At 41.3% G+C, this 23,710-nt stretch overlaps 1 protein-coding gene across 1 annotated transcript in view; it reads left to right on the top strand.

Annotated features, from left to right (window-relative positions):
- The first annotated feature begins 10,923 nt into the window (after nucleotides 1–10,923).
- Nucleotides 10,924–23,710, top strand: part of znf507 (zinc finger protein 507) — a 53,718-nt gene continuing 40,931 nt past the window's right edge. The window contains exon 1 of the mRNA XM_060837677.1: nucleotides 10,924–10,955. The gene's annotated coding sequence lies outside the window, so the exon portion shown is untranslated. The remainder of the gene's footprint in view (nucleotides 10,956–23,710) is intronic.

Genomic DNA, 23,710 nt, shown 5'->3' with positions numbered 1-23,710 from the left:
CAGAACACTTAGTGAACGCTGTACACAATCTTGGTCTCCTTATTTAAGAAGGGATGGAAGTGCATATTGAAGCAATTCAGAGAATGTTCATTCAACTGATTCTTGGGAGTTCTTTTTATTCATTCATGGGTTGTTGTCGCTCTTGGCTAGGCAAACACTTATTGCCCATCTCTCAATACAAAGATGGCAGTTAAGAGTCAACCACATTACTGTAGGTCTGGAGTTAGACGGAGGCCATAACAGGTAAGGAAGGGATGGCAAAGTTCCTTCCATAAAGGAATTCTAATTCTAGTGAGTAAGATTGAGGGGCTATCTCATGAGGAAATGTTGGGCCTATATCCATTAGAGTTTAGAAGTATGAAAGGTGATTTGAACGAAATATATAAGGCCCTGAGTTTTATTAGCAGATTTACAGATTGACATTCAACCTGCTTGGCCACATTATGGACATATCTTCCATGGCATGATGAGGTGAGAGTGACAGCCCTTGACATCAAGGCTGCATTCAACCAAGTGGGGCATCAAGAAGCCCGAGCAAAACTGGAATCAATGGGTCTTGGAGGCAAACTTTCTGGTGGTTAGAGTCATACCTAACACATAGGAAAATGGTCATGGTTTTTGACATCTTCAACTCCAAGGCATCTCTGTAGGAGTTCCTCAAGGTACTGTCCTAGACCCAACCATCTTCAGCTACTTTATCAATGACCTTCTCTCCATCATTCGCAGCTCCTCAGACACTGAAACAGTCTGAGTTCAAATGCAACAGGACCAGGACAATATCCAGACTTGGGCTGACAAGTGGCAAGGAACATTCGTGCCACACAAATGTCAGGCTATGACCATTACCAATAGGAGACAATCTAACCACTGCCCCTTGACATTCAATGGAGGTTACCGTCACAGAATCCCAACATCCTGGGAGCTACCATTGATCAAAAATTCAGCTGGACTCACCACATAAAAATGCAGTGGCTACAAGTCAAAGGGGTAGAATCCTGCAGCAAGTAACTAACCTCCTGACTCCTGAAAGCCAGTCCACCATCTACAAGATCCAAGTCAGGAATATTCCCCACTTTCTTGGATGAATGCAGCTCCAACAACACTGAAGAAACTTGAACTAGGAGGTTCAGTTTAAAAGTTAGGGGTTTCCCTGTTAAGAGATTAAGAGAGCGTTTTTCTCTCTGGAGGGGCCTTTCCTATAGATTTCTTTTTCCCTAAAAGCTGTGGAGGTAAGGCCATTGAATATTTTAAGACAGAGATAGGTAGCTTTGTGACTATCACTGATCTCAAAGGGTATCAGACTTAAGCAGGAAAGTGAAGGTGAGGCTACAATAAAATCAGCCATGATATTACCAATTGTCAATATGACTCAATGGCCTACTCGCACTCCTAATTCCTATGATCATATAACTGAATGACTAGACTGGTAGGAAAGTCCAAGCTAATTAGCTCGACATCTGTACGAGGGAAAATGCTTGAGTCTATTATTATGACGGGCACAGCACGGCACTTAGAAAATGGTGTAGATTTTTTAGATATTTGTTGACATAATTCAGCACATCAAATTATTATAAGTACCAATAGGTTTATCATTAATAATGATAACTTTTATTATTGAAAGTTAACATTAAAAGGAGTAGACAACTGAGCAAGTAATCTTCAGAATGCAGCTCTTAAGATTGACATTCAGGAAATTCAAACTCTCCTTTATTTGTCTGGTGTCAGGCAGAGGATGGCCAGAAAATCAACCCCAAGCAGCTTAAAAACTAACTCTGTACAATTATATCCCAGGTTAATATAAACATTTTATAAACTCTTGTGGTGCAGTGGTAATTTCCCCACCTCTGAGCCGGGAAGCCCAGGTTCATGCCCCACCTGCTCCAGATATAACATCTCTGAACAGGTTGATTAGAAAATAAACAAAGCCACTCATAGAAATCAAAAAAAAGAATATTGTGGAAATGTATTTGGCTGTTTACAGAAATCCTCACAGAATTAAGAATGAATGCAATGGTGCAGTCTCACAACATACTTATGACTTGGAGTTCCTCTTGTTTCAAGCTATTATTAAATCCAACACATTAATGCAACTGTTTGAGAGGCATTTAAATAGATTGAACTACTCGAATAATTCAATACAAAACTAAGAAAACAAAAGAATTGTCAAATCAATTGTAGCTTTCAGGAGTCTGCGAATGAAGAGAAGTCTGCCAACTAAATTGAAAATCAATAGAGAAATAGTTTTAAACAGTCTGATGCATGCATTCAGGACTTGGACTGTGGACCGCCATATGAAGAAGCTCAATCACTTTCATTTGAACTGCAGAAGCTTCTAAACAGAAGTTACCAAGATGAAATGCAGCACTGGAGTACTCACCTGAGCTGGCAAACCAAGCATCTCCACCACACTGAAACTGTCACAACCATGGTATGTGTTGTAAACTATATCATTTTATTTAAAATCATTTATTGTAATTTTGGATTCCTGGTTTATAAGTTAGTAACTTATGCGTTTTCTGTATGTCTGAATTTAATCATTAACTTGTAAGTATTTCTGTCACCACGGTGTTGGGCATTATTGTGATTCCTATCATTGGAACATGATAACTGTGTGGACGAGTGCTGCGGAAAAGGGAACTAAGTTATCTCCGACTAAAGAGCTAATCTTAGTTCCAGACCATAACTGTTGTGATAAACCTCAAAATTAATTAAAGCTGAGTAAATTTAAGCAGGTATGTGATTGCCCCAAGAACAAGCTACCTGAAGTTACAGTCAAAAAATGGAAGTCACAATTGACCGAAACATACCAAGATGATGGATACAGAGATTCTGATATGAGCATTGTATGAGTGTTATTTCGGACACTTTACCAATGGTGCCTTTTATTTACTATACAAATGCTGCTTTGTATCTATTCAATTCACGAGTGTTGCATTAATGAGATTATTGTCTGTTTCAAAATCTTTGAATTTGTATTATATGTAGAACATTTGTATTATTCCATTTTATCTTCATTTCTTTCGTTAATAAACTTGTTTTATTGTTAATAAACAATAACATGCAGAATTCTGTGTTTATGTTTCATTGAGAGGCCACTTGTTAAAGCCAAAACAAATCAAAATATGGTCTGTCAAGCCAGGTTCATCTGGGATCTAACTTGCCTGGTAATCAGCTGGGATCAGAACATTGATTCAGTCATATAGCCAGAACGCTTATACTTGCTTGCCAAAGCGAATGTTCTATGGAGTGTTTGATTCTGTGGTTGCTCTCCTGGCAATTAAAGGGAACACAACTTGTGAAGGTTTCGGTTAGACATTTTTGCATCAACTTTATGTCCTGGCAGAAACTTGCCCAGGATCATTGCACCTGGACCAACTAAATAAAAATAGTTCAGCCTTCTTCAAAAGGAAGCCCAGAGGGGAAACCTCAGTAATACTGTTAAAAATCACACAACACCAGGCTATAGTCCAACAGGTTTATTTGGAAGCACTAGCTTTCGGAGTGCTGCTCTTTCATTAGGTGGTTGTGGAATATAAGATTATAAGACATGGAATTTATAGCAAAAGGTTAGAGTGTGATGTAACTGAAATTATATTTTGAAAAGTCCTGGATTGTTTGTTAAGTCTCACATCTTTTAGAATGAACATGTTGGTTTCAGTTCTTTCATATGTAAATTGCAGAACTTCTTTAAAGTTACATTCTCAAGCGAACAGCATCTCCAAATCATCAGTAATACTGAACCAATTAAAGACAAATATATTGTGGGTTTGAGACCAGTACATAAAACTGGCCTTGACACCAGAAATGTTGGCCAGTATGCTGGCAATATCGGTCTTTTTGAAACCGGTAATACTGGTAATTGTGCCAGTCATACTGGTCAAGGCTCAAAACAGGGTACAGTGCACTTGCAATGCTATGATACCAGTCTGTCTACAGTGAGTTTTGCTGTCAGTGGTATTATGTATAGGTGCTGTCCTGATAGATTCTCCATGTTTTATGGAGAATGTAGATGTGAAAGTTTGCATGGGTGGATGTTGTGCAGCTGAACAAGGGTGCATCAACAATCGTGACATTCTTTTAACAATTTGAAAGGTACTTTTATTGAGAATGTAACTGAAAGTGCACAGCCAATATAAAAAAGACAATTACTAAAAGGAACTATTTGCTTCAAGCCAAACTGGGTCACTGAATTGCCTTTTCTGGATCTGTTCAAATCTTGTCTTTTCTGAGATAGAACTATTGACTTTGGCTTGGCCCTTGTTGACCCTTCACCAGGAATCCCTTTAAAGTGTAGGTGACAGCCAAAACAAGCTGCAGATGGTGAGAAAAAAAGGGAGAAACAATGAATAATAGATCCTGAAAAGGGTATCAATGACACATCAGTGACTAGATAATTAAAAACTATTGTTACCCATGATGGGGAAAGCGCAGGTTGTGGATTGGAAGGATTATTCCCATTTATGAATAGGATCTTGGAGCTTCATACAACTGCATCTAGGATCCTTACAACCATTAAGTTTATCTTTGAAACAAGAACAATTTCCCATTGCAGCATCATTATCTGCATGCTACCCAACAGTTGCACCTGTTATGGAAAAAAAATCATGTTTCTACCTTACAGGTCTGGATATTGTGTTCACTAAATTTGTATAGAGTACAAGCACACAGATGAAATCCTTTAGAGTTAGAGGACTGCTGAGAGAATACTATCCCTCCACCACCTATACAATACTAGAGGTGCTTTACAAACAATAACTTGGCACAATGGGAGTGAGAATAATTAGTTACTCCATTGACAGGAGTAAAGACGGTCTCTGGTCAGGAACTGGATTCTCTGTCTGTGCCAGATGATGGGGACATAGGGTCCTTAGCCACCTGCACTAATCTGGGCAATACTTCACCTGATAGGATCTATGGTGGACATACTATAAGAGATAGAAAAGGAAAATATTTTCTTCTCTTCTTACCAGGTGCTGCGTTGTGATCTGAAAAAAAGATTAAAGTAGCAATCAATGATTCTGGTGATCAAATAGCTTTAGCTGTATGCAGCTCAGGGGGCTTCTCCTGGAGGTGGCAATCAAGGTCTCACAGTTAGTCTCTTCTGCCCTGGAGATGACAAACCATGTTCTGGCCTCCTGCAGCTCACAATTCAGAAGGCCATCAGATTCTGCATGAGGATGTCTATTTCTACCTTGATCTGTCCATCAGGCTCTGCAACTGTCATTCTGGGTGCTCTCAGTTCAGCCTCCCTTGTCCTTCCATCAACTAACAGAAATTAGAGGTTAGATGGGTGGCCCCGTGATGAGCAATTCCGTAACTTGGACAAGTTTGCCTCTGCTGTTCAGCAGTTCTATATCCCAAATTTGTTATATTGTAAAAACTGAATGAATGGTTCGAGTACATATTGTGGTTGTTCTAGCTCTTCACCTGTATGCTTCTGCTCAAACAGGGAGTATCATCAGTACTCTCTGATTCCACACAGCTATTCCAAATGCGACAGCCTGTGTTTAGCCCTTTCTACCCTATCTCTTCAGGAGACTCTGGAGACAGGATGCAGAGGAATTATAATCTCACGATTGACACAAACTGCTACATGAAATAATCAGGCTTAGTTGAAAGCTACATGATTTCTGCTTTGTAAATCATCAGAGTTCCATAGATTCATAGTGCTCTGACTTTCCAATGTTCATTCAGTCCATTGATCCAAACACCATGCTGGGATAGACAAATTGCAGCCTAAATGTCTTAATGTTTTTCTGAATGGACACAGTCCTGCATTGTAGCTACAACCATTTTATCTGGAAGAGCTGAAAGTACGAGCACTATATTACTGCAACTGACCAGCTGTTCCAATTAAAGACTTAAACCCCAGCTTTATAATATTCCCTATCCCCCAATGTGTACCTGATCTGACAGTTGAATGCAGCTACAGCCAGGATCAAGGAGAAATGCAACCACACCCTGCATTTCTCCCCCCACCCCCCACCTCAATAAATTTAAAGAAGGTTGAAGATCTAGGACATGAAAAAATAAGACCTTTATTGTTTTATGACTGCAGTTGACAAAGTGCATTGATCCCTTACACATAACTAACAATTGTATATACATGTGTATAAGCATACACAAACATTAACACAATGTGAATTGCACCACAAGAACCATCAAATCTTAATCCTTTAATAAAATGAAAAACACATATAAACATTTTGGGTCCGGTGATCCTTCCTCAGTTCTGAATAGAACATAGAACATTACAGCGCAGTGCAGGCCCTTCAGCCCTCAATGTTGCGCCGACCTGTGGAACCAATCTGAAGCCCATCAAACCTTCACTATTCTATTTACACCCATATGTTTATCAAATGACCATTTAAGTGCCCTTAAACTTGGAGAGTCTACTACTGTTGTAGGCAGTGTTCCACAGCTCTACCACTCTCTGCACAAAGAACATGTCTCTGACATCTGTCCTATATCTATCATCCCTCAATTTAAAGCTATGTCCCCTCATGCTAACCATCACCCTCCACAGAAAAAGGCTTTCATTGTCCACCCTATCTAACCGCCTGATTATCTTATATGTATCAATTAAGTCACCTCTCAACCTTCCTCTCTCAATAAAAACAGCCTCAAGTTGCTCAGCCTTTCATCATAAGACCTTCCAGGCTGAGCTTTACCCATTCCTTTATCTTCTAGGAGAATGTGAGGACTGCAGACGCTGGAGATCAGAGTTGAAAATGTGTTGCTGGAAAAGCGCAGCAGGTCAGGCAGCATCAAAGGAACAGGAGAATCGACGTTTCGGGCATGAGCCCTTCTTCAAGAATGAGGAAAGTGTGCCAAGCAGGCTAAGATAAAAGGTAGGGAGGAGGGACTTGGGGGAGGGGCGTTGGAAATGCGATAGGTGGAAGGAGGTTAAGGTGAGGGTGATAGGCCGGAGAGGGGGTGGGGGCGGAGAGGTCAGGAAGAAGATTGCAGGTTAGGAAGGTGGTGCTGAGTTCAAGAGTTGGGACTGAGACAAGGTGGGGGGAAGGGAAATGAGGAAACTGTAGAAATCTGAGTTCATCCCTTGTGGTTGGATGGTTCCTAGACGGAAGATGAGACGCTCTTCCTCCAGCCGTCGTGTTGCTATGGTCTGGCGATGGAGGAGTCCAAGGACCTGCATGTCCTTGGTGGAGTGGGAGGGGGAGTTGAAGTGTTGAGCCACGGGGTGGTTGGCTTGATTGGTCCGGGTGTCCCAGAGGTGTTCTCTGAAACGTTCCGCAGGTATGCGGCCTGTCTCCCCAGTATAGAGGAGGCCACATTGATGTGACTTGGGGCCACATCCCCCAAGTCCCTCCTCCCTACCTTTTATCTTAGCCTGCTTGGCACATTTTCCTCATTCCTAAAGGAGGGCTCATGCCCAAAACGTCAATTCTCCTGCTCCTTTGATGCTGCCTGACCTGCTGCACTTTTCCAGCAACACATTTTCAGCTCATTCCTTTGTCTGTCCAACTGGTGTTCCTTCTTGGGCTCCATTCCTACCATTGTTTACTTCTTCCTCTTCTCCAGCCACCCCCCCCCCCCAATCTTTAAGCATATGTATCAACCTTTTCCGAGCTGCATTCAGTTCTGAAGAAGGGTCATTGGATCCAAAATGTTAACTGTGCTTTCTCTCCACAGATGTTGCTATACCTGCTGAGCTTCTTCAGCAATTTCCGTTTTTATTTTGGAAGGCTGCCACAAATGACTACAAAAAGGATATTGTAATTTGCAGTAAATCTTTGTAAGTGAAAGGAAACCTCAAGAATAAATATTCAATATTAATATTCAAACAAAAATTGCTGGAAACACTCAGTAAGTCACGCATGTCTCAGATCTGAGGAAGGGTCACTGAACCCGAAACATTAACTCTGATTTCTCTCCACAGATGCTGCCAGATCTGCTAAGCTTTTCCAGCAATTTCTTTGGTTTTTATTTAACACAATGAACATGCGGCTCACATGTGTTTTCGTTTGGTCTTTAATCCTGATGAAGGGCTTATGCCCGAAACGTCAAATTTCCTGTTCCTTGGATGCTGCCTGACCTGCTGCGCTTTTCCAGCAGCACATTTTCAGCTTTAATCCAATCACAAAGGAAGACAGCATAGAGGTTGGGGTGGTGAATGAGATGTGAAGGTTGTAGGAGGAGGCAGGACCTCAGTATGTGTGAAATTTGGGGACGTACGTAAAGTTGGGGATTGAGGTGTGCAGGAAGTATGAGGGTTTAGTTTGGTGATACAAGCCATGAAGGGTGTCAGTGGGAGTTTTAATGGTGATGGGGAGTCAGCTATCTAAAAATAAAACAAAGGTAAATGAAGTAACAAATACAATACTGAAATTGATTATTGAAATTATATATAAGCAAGCACGATGATGTAAAGAATAATATCACTGCATGACGAAACGTCGTGAAAACTACTTGTACCAGATTTCTGACCAAAAGAATTAACAGTACCGAGGCCAGTTGTACGAATTCAGATCCGATCAGATCAAAATGACCATACGCCAGGACATCCTTAATTTTGTGAGGGTTCCATATTGGGCCAAACTGGGTATTACCTCTGAGACTGCACACGAGAGGCGGAAAGAAAGTGCAAAGAAAGGCAATCCCAAGCCATGAATCCACCCAAAACTGCAACAGAACTTCTGAGCATACACCAGCCTTAGCTACCTAATACCATGAACCATCTTTAGCCCAAAGGATAAATAATGGCAAAGAGGTAAAAACAATGACCGCAGATGCTGGAAACCAGATTCTGGATTAGTGTGCTGGAAGAGTGCAACAGTTCAGGCAGCATTCAAAGTGCAGTGAAATCGACGTTTCGGGCAAAAGCCCTTCATCAGGAATAAAGGCAGTGAGCCTGAAGCATGGAGAGATAAGCTAGAGGAGGGTGGGGGTGGGAAGAAAGTAGCATAGAGTACAATGGGAGAGTGTGGGGAGGGGATGAAGGTGATAGGTCAGGGAAGAGGGGTGAAGTAGATAGATGGAATAAGAGACAGGCAGGTAGGGCAAGTCCGGACAAGTCATGGGGACAATGCTGAGTTGGAAGTTAGGAACTAGGATGAGGTGGGGGAAGGGGAAATGAGGAAACTGTTGAAGTCCACATTGATGCCCTGGGGTTGAAGTGTTCCGAGGCGGAAGATGAAACGGTCTTCCTCCAGGCGTCTGGTGGTGATGGAGCAGCGGTGAAGGAGGCCCAGGACCTCCATGTCCTCGGCAGAGTGGGAGGGGGAGTTGAAATGTTGGACCACGGGACGGTGTGGTTGATTGGTGCGGGCGTCCCGGAGATGTTCCCTAAAGCGCTCTGCTAGGAGGCGCCCAGTCTCCCCAACGTAGAGGAGACCACATCGGGAGCAACAGATACAATAAATGATATTGGTGGATGTGCAGGTAAAACTTTGATGAATGTGAAAGGCTCCTTTAAGGCCTTAGATAGAGGTGAGGGAGGAGGTGTGGGCCGCGACTCCCACAGCTACCTGGATTACACCTCTTCCCACCCTACCTCTTGCAAAAATGCCATCCCGTATTCCCAATTCCTCCGCCTCCACCATATCTGCTCCCAGGAGGACCAGTTCCACCACAGAACACACCAGATGGCCTCCTTCTTTAGAGACCGCAATTTCCCTTCCCACGTGGTTAAAGATGCCTTCAACGCATCTCGTCCACATGCCGCACCTCCGCCCTCAGACCCCACCCCTCCAACTGTAACAAGGACAGAATGTCCCTGGTGCTCACCTTTCACCCTACAATTCTTCGCATAAACCCAATCATCCGCCGACATTTCCGCCACCTCCAAAAAGACCCCACTACCAGGGATATATTTCCCGCCCCACCCCTTTCCGCCTTCTGCAAAGACCACTCCCTCCATGACTACCTGGTCAGGTCCACGCCCCCCCCCACCCCCACCCCCACAACCCATCCTGGTACTTTCCCCTGCCACTGCAGGAACTGTAAAACCTGTGCCCACACCTCCTCCCTCACCTCTATCCAAGGCCCTAAAGGAGCCTTCCACATCCATCAAAGTTTTACCTGCACATCCACCAATATCATTTATTGTATCCGTTGCTCCCGATGCAGTCTCCTCTACATTGGGGAGACTGGGCGCCTCCTATCAGAGCGCTTTAGGGAACATCTCCGGGACACCCACACCAATCAACCACACCGCCCCGTGGCCCAACATTTCAACTCCCCCTCCCACTCTGCCGAGGACATGGAGGTCCTGGGCCTCCTTCAGCACCGCTCCCTCACCACCAGACACATGGAGGAAGAACGCCTCGGAACACTTCAACCCCAGGGCATCAATGTGGACTTCAACAGTTTCCTCATTTCCCCTTCCCCACCTCATCCTAGTTCCAAACTTCCAGCTCAGCACCGTCCCCATGACTTGTCTGGACTTGACCTACCTGCCTATCTCCTTTCCACCTATCCACTCCACCCTCTCCTCCCTGACCTATCACCTTCATCCCCTCCCCCACTCACCTATTGTACTCAGTGCTACTTTCTCCCCACCCCACCCTCCTCTAGCTTATCTCTCCACCCTTCAGGCTCACTGCCTTTATTCCTGATGAAGGGATTTTGCCCGAAACATCGATTTCGCTGCTCCTTGGATGCTGCCTGAACTGCTGTGCTCTTCCAGCACCACTGATCCAGAAATAAATAATAGCAAACTGAGATACAACCAAAGAAAGAAAGTGACATAAAGACAATACACAAACACCGACCGTAGACATTCACCATGAGGACATGGTCAAACCTCTGGGATAGAGCCGGCCCATTCTCATTACCATGACAACCGCAGCCCCACCCCCCCCTTCGCCAGCACGCTCCGTGACGTCCCCGGGGGCGGTTATCGCGAGATTCCCGCTCGGAGCATGCGCGCTGGCGGCGAGTGGTGGCATTTTGTTCGGAGGGAGGCGAGCGTGGAGCAGGAGGTGGAACGAGAGGCGAGTTCACTGCGCTTCGGTCAGCGGTGCGGCTCGGCTCGGCTCGGCTGCTGTGGTCTGGGGTTAGCGCGGCGTTTCGAGAGTGTACTCTGCATGCCCTGCCACTCCCCTGCCCCCTGTAAAAGGTTCAGGGAGCCCTGGTGTCGTGGTCTCACCGCGGCCTGTGCGGTTTATGGGGATGGAGGTGACAGTGACAGTGACAGTCTGGGCATTCACAGCGTGTACTCCTCCCGTTAGGCTCCAGAAGCAACTAAATACAAAAAAAAATTCCCGCATCTCTGCATTAATCTGGCCGTATTAGACTTGCATCTTGACTGTACCTCGTTTTCTCATCGGAGTTTACTTTCCGCTGAAAGTTACTTTCCATGCAAGTTTAATCTGGTTTAAGTTTATCCTGCCGTGCTGGCGGCAAGTAAGTTTCTGTTCGTAACTTATAAATGGAATTGCATGGAAACCTGAGCTTAGGGATTTAACTTCAATGGCGACAATTGTATTTCATTTTTAAAAAAAGAAATTGGATGCTGTTTCTGAAACGTGGTGTTTCAGGTGTTAGGTCAATTTTATCTGCTTTTTGGTGAAATTTGGCACTGCATTTGAACAGATTGCTGCTTATTGAACTGAATATGTATCCCGGTCGTGACGAGATCCATTAAGTTAAGATCCTCAACGCCTGGCAATCTATTGTTTTTATATAGAGGAAACATGGCTCTTTTTGATGTCCCTGCTTACCTTAGGGTGTGCAATGTGATTACGTTTCAGTCTTAACTTGTCTTGCTTTATTGAAGGTCACAGCTCATTGGGGAATGCATAATTATTACACTTAGCAAAGTTCTTAAATCAAATAATATCTGTGGAGAGGAAAGTCAGTGGTTCAGATTCTTCAGCGCTGATGAAAAATTGTCAATGAGAAATGTCAGAATTTTAAATGAGGGGAAGGGAGCAGAAAAACAGTGGAGAGGGCCTGTCATAGGGTAGAGGATAAGATTCATTTAATGACAAAAGATTGAGTGGTGCAGCTGCTGAAGAGTGGCAATACATATAGAAAAGAAACACAGATTGTGTCAAAATGAAGTGAGAATTGCTCCAAAAATAGTATCTGAATGCATCATGAAGATATAAGGAAAGAAACAAAATGTAGACCCAGTGAAATAAAGGAGGGAAATCATGTTTAACAAGATGAAGGCAAACTTCATGATCTAATGTTATTGAACTCACTGTTCATGGTCAAGAAGGCTGTATAGTATTGAACCAGAAAATGCTGTTAGCTGAGTTTATGTTGAGCTTCATTGTAGGCAGGCTATGTAAAGGTCACCATGGCAGCAGGTGAAGAATCAAAACTAACTGATCTTGGGGTCATGCTTGCAGACTGAAGGGAGATGTTCCAGAAAGTAGTCATATGCAATATTTCCTGTAAGATTTGTGTGCAGTCACTCTGATTGCTGTGTGCAGAACAATGTTTGGCATGCTGATCTCAACACTAACTTCTGTTTCTGAAGTCACTGCTGCACATGTGTCTCAAAGGAAGCACTGAGGGTGGCAAGTGTATAGAATGAATGTACTGAATGGGGGAACATTACTGTCTGAAACCACAAGTAGCTTGGAAGCATTATCAAGCTGGCTGAGTCTTAAAGACCATAGCTGCTAGATTGAATCTGTGGCAGATGGTGACAAGGAAACATCCACCTAACCTGCTCCTTACTAATCTACATGTCGCAGATGCATCCATCTATGTCAGTATCGGTAAGAAGAACCATTGCATAGACATTCTGGAGATGAAATCCTGTCTTCAGTGAGGATACTTGAGTGTACGTGTGGCACCTCTACCATATTAAAAGTCTGCGAGTAGCTGTAGTATTTCAATACTTGGGAATTCATGAGGTTCTATGGACTCTTGGCAGCACCAGAATTATATTCAGTCACAATCAACTCTGCAAAAACAAAGCTGGAATATTTGCATCCACCTTCAGCCAGGAGTGCCAAGTGAATGATTCGTCTTGGCCTACTCCTATGATTCCCAGCATCTCAACCTTGATCTCATGTTGAATGAATGGAAAAATGGCTGAAGGTACCAAATACAGCAAAGACTATGAACCCTGACAATATTACAGTTATACTACTAAAGACCAGTACTCTAGAACTAATTGCCCTTAGCTAAGTTGCTTCAGTAAAACAACAACAAAATATTGACCTCTCAATCAGAAAAATTGTCCAGGTATGTCCCATGTGCAGAACGCAAGACAAATCCAACCTGGTCAATTAACAGCCCTGTCAGTCTACTCTCCATCATTAGTGATGGGAAGAATCATTGACAGTGCTATCAAGCAGAATCTCTTGCTTGTTGAAGCTCAGTTTTGGATCTCCCTGAACCATTAGGCTCCTGACCTCATTACAGCTAAAACAGACAAAAGAACTAAACACCAGAGGTGAGATGATTGTTACTAACTTTGACATCATTGCCATACTCAGTCAAATGCTACATTGTTCTTGTCCACAGTCCTCAAACCATGCTAGTATATTACACAAATCTGACGTTCTCTAAATTTGTTTTCTAACTTCGTATATCTTAAGAGAAGCCTTCTGAAAATCTGAATGCACCACATCTACTGGTTCCCACTTAACTACTCTCCCAGTACAATTCTCAAAAGACTTAGGATTTATCAAACTGGATTTCCCTTTCATAAATCCTTGACTCTGAAAGTGTCCAGATATCACATTGTTTATAATAGATACCAGTGATTTCCTTGCTACTGATATCAAGGTTCACATCCTAAGAATGAATAAAAATCAATCTTTGCTAATCTTTTCCTTTTTACATACCTATATAGTCTTACCAGTTTATATTCGGGTGCTATTCTCCTTTTCTTTATCAGTTTCACAACCTTCCTTGGTTGGCGTCTGAAATGCTTCCAATTCTTGAAGTTACTAGTTTGGTTTTAGTAATTTTATAAACCACCTCCTCTGTTCTAACACTTTTTTACTTCCTTTGGTAGCCATGGTTGACTGGCTTATTTCCTGAAGGGTTTTTGTGCAATAAACACAAAATAAATAGTGATCTGAGATCATGTACTATTCCATCAACTCTCCTTGAACCTCTGTCTCTCACTGCCCTCAATTCTGGAAGGAAAGATAAGGAAGTCATAGACTTGCTACTACTCTTTCAATCAATCTCTGAATCACCTCTCCCCACACCCCACTTCAACTTGGCCACAAAACTTCCTAAAGTCTAGCATTGACTGCTCTGTATCTTTAAATTATTCATCACTTCAAATTACACTTTTCTGTAGTCTCCCTTCTCAGTTCTACCAAATCACAAAGATCGGAATTTGTAATTCCAGTCTGTTTCCTGCAAGGTTTCTGCTGTACCACAGTATTGAAACAGCATTAAATGAGGTCACAGGTGATATTGTATGATTATGACCAGATTCACTATCCTCTGCCTCTTCCTTGTTTCGGTTAACCACATTCTTCTCCCTACACATCTCCTCCATTGTCTATGAGTAGATCTGTTCTCATTAACCACATCCTTCTCCCTACACATCTCCTCCATTGCCTATGAGTAGATCTGTTCTCATTTGGATCTGTTCTTTCAAAACTAACTGTAGCTAAGGCAACTCCAGCAATAGATTATTTCTGCCCTGTCACTCGTAGGAATCTAACCTTGGCCATTCCTTTTTCATCTGCATGCTTTCCCTCAACATTATCCTATGTCCATAGGAATCTCGTTTATCAGAAGGTGGAGAGTATTTCATTCGGTTAATCAAATTTAGGATAATCGCATGCCAGGTAACATAGTTTAGCCAAGCATTGGGACATGCAATCTTGCTGGATGATTGAATGCCAGATAATCAAGGTTCTTTTGTATGTTGACAGTCCACTGCCCTGCCTCTTTAGCAACTCTCATATTCCCCTCCATTGTCTCTTGAGCTGTCTGGTTGTTGGACTTCCAATCCTGAATAACTCAGAGCAAAACACCAAAAATAGTGTTTGTCTACTACAGACTGTGCACCCACCACCGTATTTGGTCACTTTGTCACGTGAAACCAGGCTGTTCTGTGTTGGTGTTGTTGGACTCTCAGCTAAATTTTGATGGCAGTCATTATTACAAATGTGAATTCATAGCTGTCTCTATTTATAAACTAGCAGGTCACAAAGCAGGTTAAAATCATAGAATCCCCGCAGTGTGGAAGCAAGCCATTTGATTCATCAGAGCCATATGGATTCTCCAAACAGCATCCCACCCACCCCCATGCTGTAACCCTGTATTTGCACCAATCCACCTAATGTACTCATCCCTGAACACAATGGAGCAATTTAACATGACCAATTCACCTAACCTGCTCATCTTTGGACTTTGGGAGGAAACTGGAGTACCCGGAGAAAACCCATGTAGACACGTAAAGAATATACGAACTCCACACCGACAGATGTCCAAGTGTGGAATCGTTCACGATGCTGTGAGGCAGGAGTGCTAACCACTGAGCCACCATGCTGTAGCATTTAAGTTTAAGTGACCTTCCATTTTGAAATTGATTTTATAAAATGCCATAATGTATTTCAGTTCAAAATAATAAATCTTTAATGTTTCTGAAATTAATACACCATTGCCAAAAGAAGAAGAAACAGGAAGGATTCTCTTTCTCAACCTGTCCCCTTGCTTTTAAGCATGTTGACCCGGAGATTATCCGCCAGCAGTCATGTCTCTCCAATGAGAGAGCAGCCCTGTGGTCTGGCAAGACTATGGTAACTTTGTCTTTAGTTCCAGTCATAAGTATTTTAACCTTTTTTAATTATTATTAACAATAGCTGTTCATGTAGACATGGCTTGCAAGTAAGCTTCCCACAGATTCCATTATGTTTTAGCTGCAGTAGTTCAACAATCCAATGTTTGAAACTTTGGGTGTTAAAAATATGAAGTTCATTTTCACTTTGGAGTAACAGATTACAAAGAAACTTTGGTTTCACTCAATAGTTTTGACTGTAGAATTTTGGGAATCGTACTGCTTATATCATACTGAGTAGAACTGAACCTTTTTTGACTTTGCATCTTATTTTCTCTCTTAAATATTCTGAGTTATCTGAAGTTGTACTTAAAATGTCATTTTTTTTTAACCTTGACTATGTCAATATAAGATTTAGATTATTGGCAACAATAAGTAAAGACTGTGTAAAAGAGGAGGCAATATGCATTTCAGATTACAGAATGAACAGTATGCCTGGTTGATCGACTTACATTCAGAGAGCTATGACATTAAAGAATGGTGAATATATTTTTAAGTACATATCAGCAGTTATGGAATTAGATGAATTCATTGATCTTGAATATCCAGTGTATAAAAGTTCAATGTGAAATGGTTTCTGCCAATTGTACTATACAAAATGAATTGTGTTGGGATGTAGGACCTTGAGATCAGTTCAATGTTCTGCATGCAAATTTTTAACCCATACCGCGAGTGTGCCTCAGCACTGTTAATACCCAAAGAACTTGAAGTCCAAATCGAAATCACTATAAATGTGTTAATAAGTTGTTTTGGAATAATTCATATTTTTGTTTTGCTCTATGATTAGCCAATATATTATAGTTCTAGCAAATTAACATAACCTAGATATAATGCTTATGATCGATTACATATTCTGGATGGTTAAAGTATTGGAATTATTGAAATCTTAAAGCACAAAAGAGATATTTTCTCTATTCCTCAAATTCTCTGTAGCTTTTAGCTACTTGCCACCTTCTACATCTCTACACCACTGTCCAGCTCATGCCTTTAGGTACCTGTAGGCCCTGCAGTGGGTGATAACATTTTAATTTAAGATTGGTAAGTTTCCTTTGTGAATTTCCATACGATTTTGTTTTGTTCCAGTATCTCACTGGAAGCTGCGCAATTCATTTTTGCTTATTTAATAAGAGTGGAATAATGGACCACAGTAGGAGACCATTCAATGCCTCTGCCAACACTTTGAAAGAGCTATCCAATTTATCCCACTTCCCCAGTCTTTCCCAAGAGAATGACAGATTTGTTCCTTTCCACAATGTATTCAGTTCCCTTTGAAAACTGTTTCTGAATTGACTTCTCCATCCTTTCAGGCCATGCAGTTAAGGTCATAAATCACTGCATCAAAACAAATTCCACTTGTCCTCCCCAAGTGATGATTATCTTAAAACAGTTCTCTAACAAATGATATTGCCAAAGGAAACAGTGATTTCTTATTTACTCTTTTAAAACTGTTTATAATGCATGTCACTTAAAACTCCTTAACCATCTATATTCTAAAAAGCAAAATCTCATTCTCTCCACACAACTGCAGCCATGACACCATTCAAAATATCATCTTCGCACCCTCTTTATGGTTTTAATGTCTTGCTAAAGTGTAGTGTGCAGAATTGCACACAGCTCTAGCTGAGGTGTAACCAAAGAGTGAAGGTTCACAAGCTTCCTTGCTTTTACACTCTTCCTTTAAAAACACACGATTTAGGATAAGCCGGATAGGTATATGAAGGAGAAATGAATGGCAGGATCGTGGGAAATCATGTCTCACTAATTTGATTGAATTTTTTAACAAAGGGGATTGATGAGAGCAGAGTGATGAACAATTTCTATATGGACTTCAGTAAGACGTTCAACAAGGTTCCTCTTGATGGACTGGGTAGTAGGGTTTGATTACATGGAATACAGGGAGAACTAGCCATTTGGATACAGAAATGTAGAAAACTGAGGGTGGTGGTGGAGGGTTGCTTTTCAGACTGGAGGCCTGTGTACAGCGGTGTACCACAAGAATCGGTGCCGGGTCCACTGCTTTTCATCATTTTTATAAATGGTTTGGATGTGAGGGCATAGGTCTAGGGTGAGAGGGGAAAGATTTCAAAGGGACCTAAGGGGCTGCTTTTTCACACAGAGGTTGGTGTGTGTAAGGAATAAACTGCCAAAGAACATGGTGGAGACTGATGCAACTACAACAGTTAAAAGACATCTGGATGGGTATATGAATAGGAAGAGTTTAGAGGGATATGGACCAAGTGCTGGCAATTGGGACTAGGTTTCTTCAGGATATCTGGTCAACATGGACAAGGAGGACCGAAGGGTCTGTTTCCATGCTGTACAACTCTATGACTCTTATCTGCAAGTAAGGGGAGATGAATTACATTGGCGCATGTGATCTCGGAAGCCTATGGAGACTTGTGCTAGATAGTCTGATTCAGTGCTATAAGTTCTGTTCGATGTAACCTAAAGACTAAGAATCATATAAGCTATTTTTAACACTCTTATTAGTTTGTCCTGTCATGCTCAAAGATTGGTGTATGTGAACCACATTGCTTCCATTTTTGTCACCACCCCCCCCCCCCCCCCCCCCCCCCCCCCCCCCCACACACACACACACACACGCACACACCCCTTTTAAATTGTGGCAATGAATTCATATTGCCCCTCCTCATTTCTTCTTCCAATCTGTGTTTCTCAGCATTGAATTTCATCTACCATTTGTCTTCCATTTCATAAATCTATGCATGCCCTTCAGAGGCCTGCTATCATTCTTTTAGCTATTTGCTTTGCTTTCAAGATTTCTGTTGTCTATAAACTTTGAAGTATTGCCACCTGTACTGAAATCTGAATTTTAAAATAAATTCTTTCATTGAGAATTTTAAGATGTCAGTGGATGCTGCAGTTGTTGGGTGATTGTGTAGCTCTTTTGCCATTTGCAGACATCAATATAGATACAGTAATGATACAACACTTGATATTCATCAGCTTGTTTCAATGTTAGATTTTGTGAGTTTTAAATATGTACTTAATAAAACATTTTGTCTTTTCCAAAATTGTTTTACCGATCTAAATCCATAAATTTCTAGTGAACATTCTGTTCTAGTTTTTATTAGAGAAAACAAGCATTTGCTGGAGGCAAGCCTTTATTTCTGTGAATTTTGAAAAATAAACATGCCAGCAACTATTTGACAAGGGCTAAGCATAAAAGTAATGAAATTAGAATGAACTGTTGCTTTGCAATATTACTGAGACTTAAAGTACAAATATTAAGTAATGTAGCTGTATTTTGTACATAACATGTGACCTTATAGAGGTTTACAAAATTATGAGGGGCATGGATAGGATAAATAGACAAAGTCTTTTCCCTGGGCTCAGGGACTCCAGAACGAGAGGGCATAGATTTATGGTCAGAGGGGAAAGATATAAAAGAGACCTAAGGGGCAACATTTTCATGCTGAGGGTGGTAAGTGTATGGAATGAACTGCTAGAGGAAATGGTGGAGGCTGGTACAATTGCAACATTTAAGAGGCATCTGGATGGGTATATGAATAGGAAGGGTTTGGAGGGATATGGGCCAAGTGCTGGCAGGTGGGTCTAGATTGGGTTGGGATATCTGGTCGGCATGGACGGGTTGGACTAAAGGGTCTGTTTCCATGCTGTACATTTCTATGACTCTGAGATGTGCATGTTACTAGTAAGGCCAGCTTTTGTTACTTATTCATTAATGCCGTTGAGAAAGCTTTGGATAGCCACATTGATGAACCATTGCAGTCTTTGTGGTGTTAATACACCTATTGGAAGGAAAAGGCGTTTGGAATTTTTGAACCATCATAAGTGAAGGAATGGTAATATTATTCCAAAACAGAATTGTGTTTGATTTTGTGGGGAGCTTGTAGTATTCCGCTGCCCTTGTACTAGATAATAGAGGTTTTAGTTTTGGTAATCAGACTATTTTATGACAGTTTATCATTTTGAAAGTTTATATTTACCAAAGAGTTGATATTCACATTTATTTACATGATTCCATACCAGTATTTTATTTGACTTTAGCTCGATGTGATGAAAGTTTTTATAGTAAGTGATTACTATTTGGGAACTTTAGATTCTAATGTAGAGGTAAATTTACTTTTTGTTTCCAATGCTGAAGAAGTGTGACTTTCTTTAAGAAATTAATTTGGACAGTGAGCTGAAGGCACTCTTTCCAATTAATTCTGTGGCTTAAGCTCAATGGCTCAACAAGCTATCTGGTGAGAATATTGCTGCTTATGTTCACATCAGCTTTTAGAACCTACAGAAGGGGAAGCCAGAATGATAAGTAGGTGGCAGTTCAGATGAAATGATGCATACGAACGCATGCTGTTTCATTGCTTAAGAGTAGTCAAAACCTTATTTGAGTTCAGACAAAAAAATCAAGAGTTAGACAGTCTGCATGCTGGGGAGAAAAAGTTGTGGAGAGAATCACATCTGGTAAATACACAGAAAGTCACAAACTAAATGCTTGTCAACTCTTCAATTTAATAAGAAATTTCAAGGGGAAGATGGAAGTGCTGAGAAGAAAAAGAATACATCTTTGTTTTTAATGTTCATGATAACAGCTTTCCAAATTGTATGTTTTTTTGTGTAATTAACTTAATATTCTTTTTTTCTGAAAATATTGAGGGAATTGTGTGATTGTGTTCTGTGGCTAACCACCATGGTATCCAAATTGCATAATAAAACTTGTGGTGTAACAAGTCAGATATTACTCTGGAATCTCACTTCTCCAGGAGCTCCACATAATTGTTTTTTTTAAATTGCAGATGTCTTGTAAATTCAATAGATTTCTTTCCATGAAGGGTTGTCCCTTCACTCTCTGAGGCTGTGCCCTGGTTCCTAGTCTGTCCTATAGTGGAAACAGTTTCTCCATGTTCACTCTGTGCAGGCCTGTCTGTGTTTTGTAAATTACACTGAAGCTCCCCCCCTCTAAAAGAGTCTTCTCAGCTCCTCATATGAGATGTCCTTCGTTCCTGGCATCATTCTTGTGAACTTTCTCTGGACTCCCTACAAGGCTAGCACATCGACCTTGAATACAGGGTCCAAAATTGCTCATAATATTCCAAATGCAGTCTGACCAGCCCCTTATATACCATCTCAGTAGTGCATCTTTGCTCTTGTATTGTAGTCTTTTCAAAATAAATGTTAGCATTGCATTTGTCTTCCTAGCTGCCAACTGTACCTACATGGTAACCTTAAGAGGACTCCTAAGTCCCTTTGGGCTTCAGATTCCTGAAGCTTTTTACTTTTAGAAAATAGTCTACACTGCTTTTTCCTACTAAAGAGTATGACTTCTTACTTTCCCACATTGTATTCTGTCTGGACTTCTTTGCCTACTCTTCTAGCCTGTTCAAGTCCTTCTGCAGCCTTCCTGCTTCCTTATTACTTGTCCCTTGGCCTATTTTTGCATCATCTACAAACTGAGCAGCAGTACTTGCTGTACTCTCCCTTCGTGCAAATCGTTAATGTATAATGGCTGTGATCCCAACACTGACTTGCAGGGCTCCACTAGTTCCCAACTGCCATCCTGAAAAAGACCCTATTATCTCCACTTTCTGCCTTCTGCCAGTCAGCCAAACCTCAATCCAAGCTAGTACCTGGTCTTTAACGCCTTGAGCTTTTGTATTATTTAGCAGACTTCCACGCAGCATCTTGGCAAAGGCTTTCTGGAAATCTGAACAGATCGTGTCCACTGGAGTTCCTTTCTCTAACTTGCCCGTTACTTCCTTTAAAAAGTCTGATAGATTTGTCAAGGGCATGACCTACCCTTGATGAAGCTCTGCTAATTCAACCCTATTTTACCAGGCTCTTTCCTGTCTTCTAACTTTCTCCCTTCTTAAACAGGGTTGTTGCATCAGCCATTTTCCATTTGGATCCTCCTGACTCCAGTGATTCCTGAAAAATCACCAGCAGTACTTCCACGTTTCCTCAGCTATCTGCTTCAGAACCCTGGGGTGTAGACCACCTGGTCCGGATGATTTTATCTACCTTCAGACTTTCAGCTTCTCCAGCCCCTTCTCCTTAATGATGGCCCCTACACTCCTCTCTACCACCAATTGTCTTGAAGTTCTGGTATGCTACTAATGTCTTCCATGATGAAGACTGCTGGAAAGTACCTATTCAGTTCCTCTGCTATTTCTTTGTTCCCCATTACTAGTTTTCCAGTTTCATTTTCCAACAGTCCAATGTTGACTGTTGCCTCTTATCCTTTAATATATCTTAATAACTCTTGCCATCTTCTTATATATTATTAGCTAGCTTACCCTCTTATTTCATCTTGTCATTCTAGCTTGGTTGTCCTCTCCTGATTTTTAAAGACTTTGTACTTGTCTACACCATATTGTATGCTCTTTTTCTTTTATGCTATTTGAAAAAGCACAGAAGAATTTTCAATATCTTGGCCATTATTTCTTGCTTAAACAATGCTGAAAAAGGTTATTGAGTTTCTTTTAATTTGCTGTACACGGGACCTTGCTGTACACAATTTACCTGCTGTGTTTCCTACTTTACAACAGGATCTGAACTTAATTTTACATTTTACAACTAATAAGCATTTCTTATTTGTGGAATGCATTAAATAAATGTTAGTCTTTTCTGTCTTACAAACAATAAATGTAAAGATACAATGACAGCATCCTCCTGTGATCCCTCTAAAGGCAGACCGAGTAAGCATTCAGTGAGTTGAAGCTCACTACAAATTAAGTTGTTTTATTTCCTATCGGATGAATGCACAGCCCAATGGTTCTGATCAGCCTGACTTATTCCTTTCAAAACAACTTGTCTTAGCAATATATTCATTTCTTTTCTATTATGCTATCAGAGTTAATTGAGTCCGTCCTTGACTTAACACTAATTTTGTAATTCTCCTCTGTACTTAATTCTTGAAGCCCTTTGTTTGATTACTTCCAGCTTTCACATATTTTTGTCTGTCTACATTGTCAGCTTTTAGTCAAACTGGCTGCCCTGTTCTTTGTAGCCATCACGCACTCCATTCCCAAAAGTGACGAATCCACTACTATAACTTCACAATAGCTTCTGCCAAGTCGAAATGACTAGTGTTGATGCAAAAGTAATTAATGTGAACAATCGCTGGATGTCCAGCTATTTGCTTATCTCCATCAGCTAGTTCAGATAACCTTATTTGATAACTCATTAACACCTGACAACACTGCTGTCTTGCAGATTTAACACTGAGAGTTAAATTTACTTCGATAGTAGTATTGGTTAATATTTTGAATCAAGATCCCCTGAGGTAATATGGTCTGAAATCTTATTTCTGACAGTCTTCAAAACCTTTCTTTCCTCACCTAATAAAAAGGTGCTGTTTAGCTCAGTTGACTGGGTGGCTTCTTTGCAATGTAGAGTGACACCAGCATTATGGGTTAAATTCCTTCATGGCTGAGGTTACCATGAAGGGCCCACCTTCTCAACCTTACCTCTCAGTTAGGTGTGCAGTGACCTACAGGCTAAACTCACCACCAGTCATCTCTGTCATGAGAGAGAGCAGCTGTATTGTCGTCTGAGACTATGGTGACTTTACCTCGCTTTTAGTTAATCAAAGAGCCCCTGCCACTCCCCACCTTTTCTTCAATCCAACATTGAATTCGTAGCTCTCACTGACACTCACTAATGTGTCACGGTAAAATTCACTTTTCCTTGTGTTGAATCTCCAACCAGCCTTTGAATATTCATGGTAGTCTGACCTGACAGACTGCTTACTTGTGACTACAATGCTTGCAGTCATGCTTTAGCCCTGAGCAGACTCAAAAGCCTCCTCCTGAAGTCACCATAAGCATGAAATTTTTGTTTAATGATTATATATGAAAAATCTTTAAAAAGTGACAGGATATCAGATTTATACATTTTCTGCACAAATCGCCATTTGTCTGGAAATGGTTACTACAGGGGCCTGACTGAACATTAAAACTGTTAGCTTCACTGTCTTTTGTACTTTCGCTCTCT

The sequence above is a fragment of the Hemiscyllium ocellatum genome, chromosome 17 (genome assembly GCF_020745735.1).
Source record: "Hemiscyllium ocellatum isolate sHemOce1 chromosome 17, sHemOce1.pat.X.cur, whole genome shotgun sequence".
NCBI lineage: Eukaryota > Metazoa > Chordata > Chondrichthyes > Orectolobiformes > Hemiscylliidae > Hemiscyllium > Hemiscyllium ocellatum.
This window is presented reverse-complemented; position numbering and strand designations above follow the sequence as displayed.